Source organism: Odocoileus virginianus, chromosome 25 (assembly GCF_023699985.2).
Source record: "Odocoileus virginianus isolate 20LAN1187 ecotype Illinois chromosome 25, Ovbor_1.2, whole genome shotgun sequence".
NCBI classification, from domain to species: Eukaryota; Metazoa; Chordata; class Mammalia; order Artiodactyla; family Cervidae; genus Odocoileus; species Odocoileus virginianus.
Genome location: NC_069698.1, coordinates 22,371,771 through 22,382,715, shown reverse-complemented (window position 1 = coordinate 22,382,715; position 10,945 = coordinate 22,371,771). Strand labels below are relative to the sequence as shown.

General features: G+C 39.1%; 1 long non-coding RNA gene across 1 annotated transcript in view; it reads left to right on the top strand.

Moving 5' to 3' along the window:
- Nucleotides 1-816: 816 nt before the first annotated feature.
- LOC110144434 (uncharacterized) overlaps nucleotides 817-10,945 on the top strand; it is a 54,718-nt gene continuing 44,589 nt past the window's right edge. The window contains exon 1 of the long non-coding RNA XR_011483527.1: nucleotides 817-959. This is a non-coding gene — a long non-coding RNA (uncharacterized lncRNA). The remainder of the gene's footprint in view (nucleotides 960-10,945) is intronic.

Below are 10,945 nucleotides of genomic sequence, written 5' to 3'. Positions count from 1 at the left end.
CCTGCCTGTTCCCACCCCCACCCCACCCCCTTTCTGGAGGAATATCTCCTATGGTCCAATTATGCAATTATACCTTTAATGCATTTATTTTTTTAAAATTTGAGGAGGGACCTGAGTTTCCCTTTGAGGAAATGAAAGTCAAAGTGTTGAGTGTCCCATCCATTCCCTCAGCTCCATAGGCTTAATAAACACCTGCATTGAGGGCCTTTCTCTTGTCTCTGAAATTTTGAAATGAAGATCAACAGGAATCGCATCAAATGTTCCCGTTAAGTGATGGCATGGAGTAAGCTCCAGAAATCTGTGTCTGGACCCTCCCAAGGTGTTGTGAAGGGAACACAAAGGCTTGTGATGATAGCAGTATCACAGCTGAGAGCCCACGGTGCTCTGAGTCCCACCTACAATTTGCCCAGCAAGTAGCTCTGTGTTTGGGTGCCTTCCATCAGTCAGGCCTCTGTGCTTGTGGGTCTCAGCCCCTGCCTGCCAGTTCTATCCAAAGGGGTCTCGGAACAAGATCTGCCACAGTCAAACACGTACTGCTGGAAGGCCCAGCTGTGAAACCAAAACTTGTTTCTCGGGCACGGAGACCTTCGCCACAAACATGGGGGGTCCAGCCACCTGCGAGTCCTCAAAGACGTGTCCCTGCTCCCAGTTCAGGACATGGCAGAAGCCACTACCTCTTGTTCTATACAGGGGTCCCCACAGACAGTTGGGCTCCAGAGGCTGAGGCTGGGCTATCAGCAGGACTTGCCCCGCACCACTCGACACTCTGTGACATCAGCATGCAGCATCATATTGTGGACGTCAGACATATAGCACATCACTCTGCTGAATCTCCTCATGTAGGTGATCCTCCTCATGCTGTTGATCCTCCTGAACACTCTTGGTTCTCCATGTGCTGTGGTCCCCTGCTTGGTGGCACCCTTGAAGCTGAGCATCAAGTTGTACTTGACCTCACTGAGGTACTGCATTGTGCCCTTGTGCTATCAGTGAGGACTAGGGGTGCAGGGGCCCTGGGGCTCAGAGCACCTTGTCTTGTAGATCTCGGCCACATTCCTCCTGGAATTTCTCCTCCAGGTAGTGAGTCCACCCTTTGAGCTCCTGGCGGGGGGAACCTCATCCTGTTCAGTGTCCTTGGGCAGGCAGTTAGCGAAGGGCCACCCCTCTATGCGCTTATTGGGGCACCTGGACAAACAGCACGTTCTCTTGTTGGAGTCCTCACTGAAGGTCTCACTGCACAAGACAAAGCGTTCTTTATCTTGATGGGAACACAGACTCGGATCCCCCACATCCTTCACGTGGGTCGTCAGGTTCTTCTTATCCCTGAGACAGTGTGCTCTCCTGATTACTCTATGATGCCCTATACCAGAGAATCGGTTGCCCGGACTGTCACTTCAGACCCTCTACCAAGTTGGACAGGTCAGCCAAGTACTTGACTTCCTGACAACTGTGGCTCACACTGAGCTTCATCACCTGCATACAGAGGGCTTACTCAAAAGTGGCGACCATGCCCTTATTCCCCAGGAACTCATTGGCATCCAGTAGGCCCGTGATGTTCCTCAAGGCATGTCCTCGGCTGGGCTCCACATAACATCCTATTGGAAGGATTTTTCTCTGAACCGGCTTCAAGTACAGATTGTTCTTCCTTGGGGGCATGCAACTGGGGGTGTGTATTGTGGTGATGATTTTGCATCTTTATGTCATCTTTTTGCATCTTATCTCATCTTTATGTCATAACCCAAAACTCATATAACATTATATGTCAGTTATACTTTGATTTAAAAAAAAAGATTTCTTACAAAAAAATTAAGGGATGGAATTGTTTATTACTCACATAATGAAACTTTCTTTTGAAAACGGGGACATCTCCCAAGGTCCAAAAGCTTGAGCAAGAGAAAAGAAGACTAGTTTGGTTTTTATTGTGATTAAGGGATAGCGTTGGAGTGATGGTTCATGTGAGTGGGCTAAGGATTGCCTGGTTTGAATTTCGGGCTCTTGCCAAAGGAGGGAACACCTAGTCTATCTTACCTGCTTAGTCAGTTGTAGGGCAGAAGGGAGAAGTGATTGGGCTTGAACGCTGTCAGCAGTTAAGTGTTAAAAATGAAGTCAAAGTGTTTATTAAAATGCCACAAGAGTTCCCTGCTTTGGGGTCTCTGCAACGATTACTTTCTCTCCCATGAGTTATCATTCTGTTAATAAAAACAGAACAAGATGTTGATGATTTTTCTGTTCTATAATTGTGGCTTAAGCTGAGAATGAAGTACCTTAAGTACTTCACACTCTAAATTCAGAGCCACAAAAAGCTGGGATTATTGAGAGGCAGAAGCTACAGAAGGCATGTGTGGCAACCCTACTCACCCCCACCAATTACTACAGAATGCAGATTGGCAAATAAGACTGCAATTGATGTTTTAGACCATTCATGCACATAGAAAGCGAGCCTTTCCCACTTTGAAGACATGGAAGGCAGATCTATGAGTTTTCTTTCTAAAAATTGGTAAAACCTTGAAGTAAGGGAAACATTTTTCATTCTTTGTGCCTTTGCTTAGGAGGACTTACTGATATGGTCTTGTGCTAACAGAACAGAAGAATAGGAAGGAGTGCAAATGGGGCAGAGAGTGGAAAAGTGAGAAAGGGTGTGTGTATGTGTTTGAGAGAGAGAGAGAGAGAGAGAGAGAGAGAGGACTACAAGACATAGAGGAAACCAGGAGCCTCTCCTTCCTCTCCTCTAAGGATATAGAGAATCATTTGTAACAGGTTCAGCAAACCTACAAGGACAGATACAATTGGGGGATGTAGCTTTGCCATTACACCTGATGATTTAGGGGGGAAAGGAACAAAAAGGGAAGAAGGTATTAGAGGAATGTAATATGAAAGTCATCAGCTGAAGGACAGCTAAGAGATAAGGCCAACACTGAAAGTGTAAAAATGCCTAGGGGAGCTGCATACAAATGAGTACCTTATTATCATGGTGTTTGGCACTTGCAGGTAAAACAGTTGTATCTAAACAAGGAAAAGACTCCAGTTCTGCTTAGGGAAGTAAGGATAGATTGTATGTTTTAACTTTTCCTTGCCATGCCTTAACAAACAAGAGGAGCTAGTATGTAAAGAAGTAGGAAAAGCAGATATGTAAAGGATTGACCATATTTTTTTCTCATTCATTCCATTTTTTCTATATTCCATAGTAAATCTAATCTGTGTGCTGGATGCTGAAAAAGTGAGGGGGAAAAATTTACTATTGAGCATGAAAATGAGCTTTAACTTGTAGCAACTTGAAGTCTTAAATGGGAAGGTAAGAATGGTCTAAAAACTAAGACCAGAGTATCATTTGAATCTGGTCTTTTAGTGAACTTTTTAACAGGAAATTTTTACCATAGAACCACTTGAGGATAGTTATTGAATAAAAGAAAAAAAAAGAACAACTTTAGAAATTTATGCCAGATATGTTCACATAACTAGATCCTTCCAGACTTAAGCTCTCAGCTTAGTTTTTACACACTATGCATCTTACTATCATATTTGTTTTGTAGCATCAATTGCAGGCAATTGAGAAAATACAGTAGACAGTAGGAATCTGAAGCTCACTGGCCTTCTCTTCTTTCAAATATGTGCACTTATCATAAGAGATATGATCACCTTTCCCTAAGGGATGTTTATATAGCAAGAAAAGAGTCTATGGACTGAAAATTAAAAATAAATCTATATGTTTAAAGGAATTGCTTATAGAGAAATGAGAGAAGGCAGAGTTAAAGAGTTGCAGTTGGAATCTGAATAGTACAGGGTTAAAGGGCTTCCCCTGTGGCTCAGCTGGTAAAGAATCCACCTGCAATGCAGGAGGCCTGGGTTGGATCCCTGGGTCTGGAAGATCCCCTGGTGAAGGGAAATGTTATCCACTCCAGTATTCTGCCCTGGAGAATCCCATGGACTAGTCCATGGGGACGCAAAGAATTGGACACCACTGACTGACCTTCAATTTCACTTTCAAGCTGAGAGAGGGGGCTTCATAGGTGGCACTCATGGTAAAAAAAAATAAAAATAAATAATAAATAAAAACCTCCTGCTGCCAATGTAGAAGACATAAGAGACATGGGTTTGATCCCTGGATCGGTAAGATCCCCTGGAGGAGGGCACGGCAACCCACTCCAATATTCTTGCCTGGAGAATCCCATAGACTGAGGAGCCTAGCTGGCTACAGTCCACAGGGCCACATAGAGTTGGACCTGACTGAAGTGATAGCAAGCACACGAATGCAAACTCAAAGAAGGAAGGGAATAGTAAAGGCATAAAAAGAAAACAAACAAAAAAAAGTCCCCTAAGGTAAATACTAAGATGTTCCATTGAAGGTAGTATTCTGAAATCTAAGTGTCTTGGCAAAAAGTATTTCCACAACATGTATAGAGAAGTATTTTGGATAATAAATGAGGTTGGAGAAAAGTTGTTGAATACCAACTCTGAGGCTGTATGGGAGTACCTATATGTGGCTTAAAAAAAAAAAGTTCCATAAACATCAACAGAAATTTTAAAAATAAAAATATTTTACCTATTTTTAAAAATTATCTCAGCTGGGAAAATGTCATTAGGAAAAAAAAGGGGGGAGTATTTATTGCATAATTATCATAAAAGATATTTCCTACTTTACCCAGTTTGCAATATATGACATCATTTAATGGCACTCAACATGCCAGCAAATTTGGAAAACTCAGCAGTGGTCACAGGACTGGAAACGGTCAGTTTTCATTCCAATCCCAAAGAAGGCAATGCCAAAGAATGCTCGAACTACCGCACAATTGTACTCATCTCACACGCTAGTAAGGTAATGCTCAAAATTCTCCAAGCCAGGCTTCAGCAATACGTGAACCATGAACTTCCACTTGTTCCAGCTGGTTTTAGAAAAGGCAGAGGAACCAGAGATTAAATTGCCAACATCCGCTGGATCATCGAAAAAGCAAGAGAGTTCCAGAAAAACATCCATTTCTGCTTTATTGACTATGTCAAAGCCTCTGACTGTGTGGATCACAATAAACTGTGGAAAATTCTAAAAGAGATGGGAATACCAGATCACCTGACCTGCCTCTTGAGAAACCTGTATGCAGGTCAGGAAGCAACAGTTAGAACTGGACATGGAACAACAGACTGGTTCCAAATAGGGAAAGGAGCAAGTCAAGGCTGTATATTGTCACTCTGGTTATTTAACTTACATGCAGAGTACATCATGAGAAATGCTGGGCTGGAAGAAGCACAAGCTGGAATCAAGATTGCAGGGAGAAATATCAATAACCTCAGATATGCAGATGACACCACCCTTATGGCAGAAAGTGAAGAGGAACTAAAAAGCCTCTTGATGAAAGTGAAAGAGGAGAGTGAAAAAGTTGGCTTAAAGCTTAACATTCAGAAAACTAAGATCATGGCATCTGATCCCATCACTTCATGGCAAATAGATGGGGAGACAGTGGAAACAGTGTCAGACTTTATTTTTGGGGGCTCCAAAATAACTGCAGATGGTGATTGCAGCCATGAAATTAAAGGACACTTACTCCTTTGAAGGAAAGTTATGACCAACCTAGGTAGCATGTTAAAAAGCAGAGACATTACTTTGCCAACAAAAGTCCACCTAGCCAAGGCTGTCGTTTTTCCATTGGTCATGTATGGATGTGAGAGTTGGACTGTGAGGAAAGCTGAGTGCCAAAAAATTGATGCTTTTGAACTGTGGTATTGGAGGAGACTCTTGAGAGTCCCTTGGACTGCAAGGAGATTGAACCAGCCCATCCTGAAGGAGATCAGTCCTGTGTGTTCATTGGAAGGATTGATGCTGAAGCTGAAACTCCAGTACTTTTGCCACCTCATGCGAAGAGTTGACTCATTGGTAAAGGCGGGGGAGAAGGGGACGACAAGGATGAGATGGCTGGATGGCATCACCGACTCGATGGGCATGAGTTTGAGTAAACTCCGGGAGTTTGTGATGGACAGGGAGGCCTGGCATGCTGTGATTCATGGGGTCGCAAAGAGTCGGACATGACTGAGAAACTGAACTGAACTGAACTGAATGATACTAATTCTGAAAGCTGTAGAGGAATGCTACTACCTGAGTCATACTCCAGGTTTGGACACTGTCTAGCTGTACAGACTATGGGAGACATTTCTCTGCATCTCAGTTTATGAATTTAGAGAATTTTGACAAAACCTCTAGACTTTACTTTTTTTTTTTTTAATTATACTCACATGTTCACAAATAATTCTTATTCACACATGGTGTAGGAGAACTAGGTCTTCTGTGTTTATAACCCTGCTCTTGCACTTAAAAGTTATATCAATTTGGGCAATTGACTTCTGCTATTAGTGTCTCAGTTTCCTCAGTAACTAAATTGGAATAATAATCACTTTATAATGCCACGAAGATAAATGAAACATAATATACAAAGACCTTCACAGAATTCCTGGAACAAGGTAGTTGATTAATAAAAGTTATGCATTTATTACATTATTAAACTAATAATTTAGTATTATATTATTAAATTTATTATGTGTTATTAGCTGCATACAAAACAGTGTACAGTTCATCTAAACATATATACAGGTGAGTTCTTACATGTACATGTGCATACACATGCAGGGGCTTCCCAGGTATCAATAGTGGGAAAGAATCCTCCTGCCAGTTCAGGAGACATAAGGGACATGGGTTCCATTCCTGGGTCAGGAAGATCTGCTGGAGGAAGGCATGACAACCCACTCTAATATTCTTGCCTGGAGAATCTAATGGACAGAAGAACTTGTCAGGCTATGATCCATAAGGTTGCAAAGAGTCGGGTGCAACTGAAGCAACTTAGCATGCACACACAGTCACATACAGAGATAACTATATCTCTGTATGTATATGTATGTGAATGTATATTTCTTTAGAAATATTTAGCAACTCTGAACTTTGTAAAATCATTTTCCACAAAGTCTGTATGTATAGATATAAAGCTCAAAAGTATAATTTCTGGCTCTCAAGGATTCCCACAAGAGGGGAAAAATGTTTTTTATAACTGGAAAAATACAAGTATTTTTAGACAAATATGTACCATAGACTATAATCCACTTTCCTTTCCTACCATTGCACAGACAGCATTATGCACCAGAAAATTGTTTGAGCAGCCACAGATAAGGAATTACAAATCTGAAAGTTCAAGAGTTGTATAAAGCAGATGTAAGGTTAATTTGCTTGGTTTAGTTGACTCCAGATTTTTTCAGTACATTTCAATGGCCTGAAACTCTGAAAACCTGATAGCAAATTAAAAGGTTTCTATAGGCTGCCTGATTTCTTGCTGACTCAGCTGTCTGAAGGCAAAGCCAATTACTATGGCTTGTATTTCCTTGTGCAGAAACCAGAACATATTCATTGTTAAATAGAGCCATTAAATATTTAGGGGCAGGAGAAAAGTTTTATGAATTGAGAGATAACAGTGAAAAGCTGCCTATGGATATTTTCCTCTTAAACAAGAAGAAAACACTTTTTCTAACAGTAACTTGAAAATCTCAAGCATGAAATATGATTTGATTTAATATCAATTGAATGGTCTTTTTAAATGTTGATTTTTAGGTTGGCATATATTAAAAAAAAAAAAAAAGCCTCTGATATAAGGCTAAATTTTATCCTCAGAGTAATAAAAGAACCAATATGGTCTCCTGAACAAAGAACTAGCTGAAGAATTGGGATTCTATTTTTGGCCTCACCAGTGACTTGCTCAGTGACCTTGGACATATCACTTAAATGGCTTTGTGCCTCAAAGTTCCCAGCTGTAATATAGAGATTATAATGCCAGCCCCTACTTCATGGGCCTGTAGAACTATTTCAGTTTAGTTTGTTTAAAACCCCAAAGGCTTTTGAAACTATCAGAAATAACTGTTAAATTCAAACAAGGTTGTGTTTTATTAATTTCTTTTCGCTGTTTGATTTGGTTTTCTTGTAGTCTTTCATAATCCTCTTCCTACTAAAACAAATCACAGGGATAAAATTAATAGGTGGAGATTTTCATTGGATATTAAGGAACACTTCTAACAGAAAAGGAAAATTAAGAGTAACCTTCTGAGATCAACTGATATAATTCCTAGTCCTCAGCATATTTAACTCATGATTCAAAAGAGAATTGTACTATGATCACATACCTTAGAACTTTTAACTAAATCTGTTATTGGCAATTTTTCTTATAATTCCAGGCTTTATCACAATTCCTTTCTATGACTTATTTCAATCAAGATTTTCTCATAATGTTGCTACAAATGTACTGATAATACATCTCCATCTCTCCAAATCCAGAAGACCCATTAAAGCCCCTCTCAAATGTCCTAGATTTCTTTCCTCTGCCTGGCAATATTTGTCATCCCAAAACTATACAAAAAGAAAAGGTCTTGATGACCCAGATAACCACGATGGTGTGATCACTCATGTAGAGCCAGACCTCCAGGAATGTGAAGTCAGGTGGGCCTTAGGAAACATTGTTATGAACAGAGCTAGTAGAGGTGATGGAATTCCAGCTAGGTTATTTCAAATCCTAAAAGATGGCTCTGTTAAAGTGCTGCAATCAATATATCATCAAATTTGAAAACTCAGCAGTGGCCACAGGACAGAAAAGGTCAGTTTTTATTCTAATCCCAAAGAAAGGAAATGCCAAAGAATGTTCCAATTACTGTACAATCATGTTTATATAACATGCTATCAAGGTAATACTCAAAATCCTTCTAGTTAGGGTTCAACAGTATGTGAACTGAGAACTTTCAGATGTACAAGCTGGATTTGGAAAAGGCAGAGAAACAAGAAATCAAATTGAAACAGCCTTTGGATCATACACAGAGCAAGGAAATTTCAGAAAAAAACATCTACTTCTTCATTTTTGACTACACAAAACAATTTGGCTGTGTGGATCACAACAAATTGTGGAACATTCTTAAAGAGATGGGAATGCCAGACCACCTTACCTGTCTCCTGATAGACTTGTATGCGAGTCAAGAAGTAACAGTCAGAACTGAACATGGAACAATGGACTGATTCAAAATTGGGGAAGGAGTACGTCACAGATGTATATTGTCACCCCGCTTATTTAACCTATATGCAGAGTACATCATACTAAATGCTAGACTGTATAACTCACAAGTTGGAATCAAAATCACCAGAAAAAATAGCAGTAACCTCAGATATGCAGATGATACCACTCTAATGGCAGAAACTGAAGAGAAATTAAAGAGCCTCTTGATGAGGGTAAAAGAGGAAGGTGAAAAGATCCAGAACTAACAGAGTTGTTAGAATGAGTGGGCAATGACTTTAAAGATAATATTGTAAAACTTTTACACATTTAAATTAGATATTGAAAATATAAATATGTGCAAATTGAAATTTTAGAGGAAAGAAACTAAAATATCAAAAGTAAAGATACACTGGCTACGATATTGCAAAGTAAAGTATTCATGAAATTGAAGAACATGAAAAAGAAACTTCAAGGAAAAGTGAAATTTGATTAGAAAGAATGAAGCAGCATAAATAAATTGTGTGATGTCTTTTGACATATGTATAATTTGAGTTTTCAGGAAACAGGTGAGAAATAAATAGGCAGATAAAAATATACTTGAAGTAATAATGGTTGAATATATTCTAAATTTGATAATAGGCAGATAAAAATATATTTGAAGTAATAATGGTTGAATATATTCCAAATTTGATGGTTATCTATAAACTCTAGAAAAACACAATCTCCAGTTAACCCAAGCACAAGAGACATGACCCCAAATCTTATCATAATCAAATTGCATAAAGCAAGTATTAAACAAACAAATTAAAAGTAATCAGAAAAAAAATGTACCACAATACAGCAATAGAATGACAGCAGATTTCTTATCACAAATGCTGCCAGCAAAAATATAGGCAAGCAATGCATTCAAAGTACTGAAAGAAGAGAGTTGCCTACTTACAAATTTATACGCTTTTAAAAAATAAAGGCAAAATAAAGTCTTCAACATATTTAAAAATCTCAAAAGTGTTTGTCACCGTTAGGCACCATGCAACACAATGTTATCAAAGTGCCTGCAGAGAGAATAAGAATGATCTCAAGTGTATCTATGCACATATTAATACAAAAATAAACTAGCATCTAGTAACTGACATTACTAAACTAGAATAAATAATAAAACTTATTTATTATTTATTAATAAATAAGCTAATAAATTAATTTATTTATTCCCTCCAAATAAGGAACCCATAGGTGCATGGGTTTATCTCTACATAGATAAATATACAAAATCTTTTGCTATTATTTAATTATCCTTAAATGATAACTGACTGGTTTCAAAGAGGATTCTGGGAAGATGACAGATTAAGAGACACCAGTAATCTGCTTCCTCGTGTAGAAAACAATTTTTGCATTCATAGAATCAGTCTGACATAACTATTTTGAAACTCTGGAGTCTCTTCTAGGACAACTTCCAGGGGAAGTCTTGAAAGGTAAATTGTGGTTCATTTCAATCAATTCTAGCTCTTATTTCAGTAGTGACTACTCATCTCTCGCCCTCCAGCTCAAGTTAGGTAGCCCTGCACATGTTCCTGAAACAGTTTACATGCAGTTTATAGCAGCTGGAGGGGGCAATAAAGACCCAGTCAGTATTCTGGCCTGGAGAATTCCATGGAATTGCAAAGAGTCAGACATGACTGAGCAACTTTCACTTTCTACAGATATTAGGGATCTGGATGATTGCTGCTTCTACTCATGCAAGTGCAGACACAGAGGCAGATAGTCATTGTAGCATACCCTCTTATTTTCCCAGGCTTTTCACCCTTTAGCTGAAGTGACTTCCAGAGGATGTAAGGGGCTCATGTCTTTTCTTCTCTATCTCTTTCTGTGTTTCTTTTTTTCTCATTTGGTTGCTAGATGTTAAAAACTAAAGCATTTAGCTGCAACCTCATATATAGGGAAAAGTAGAA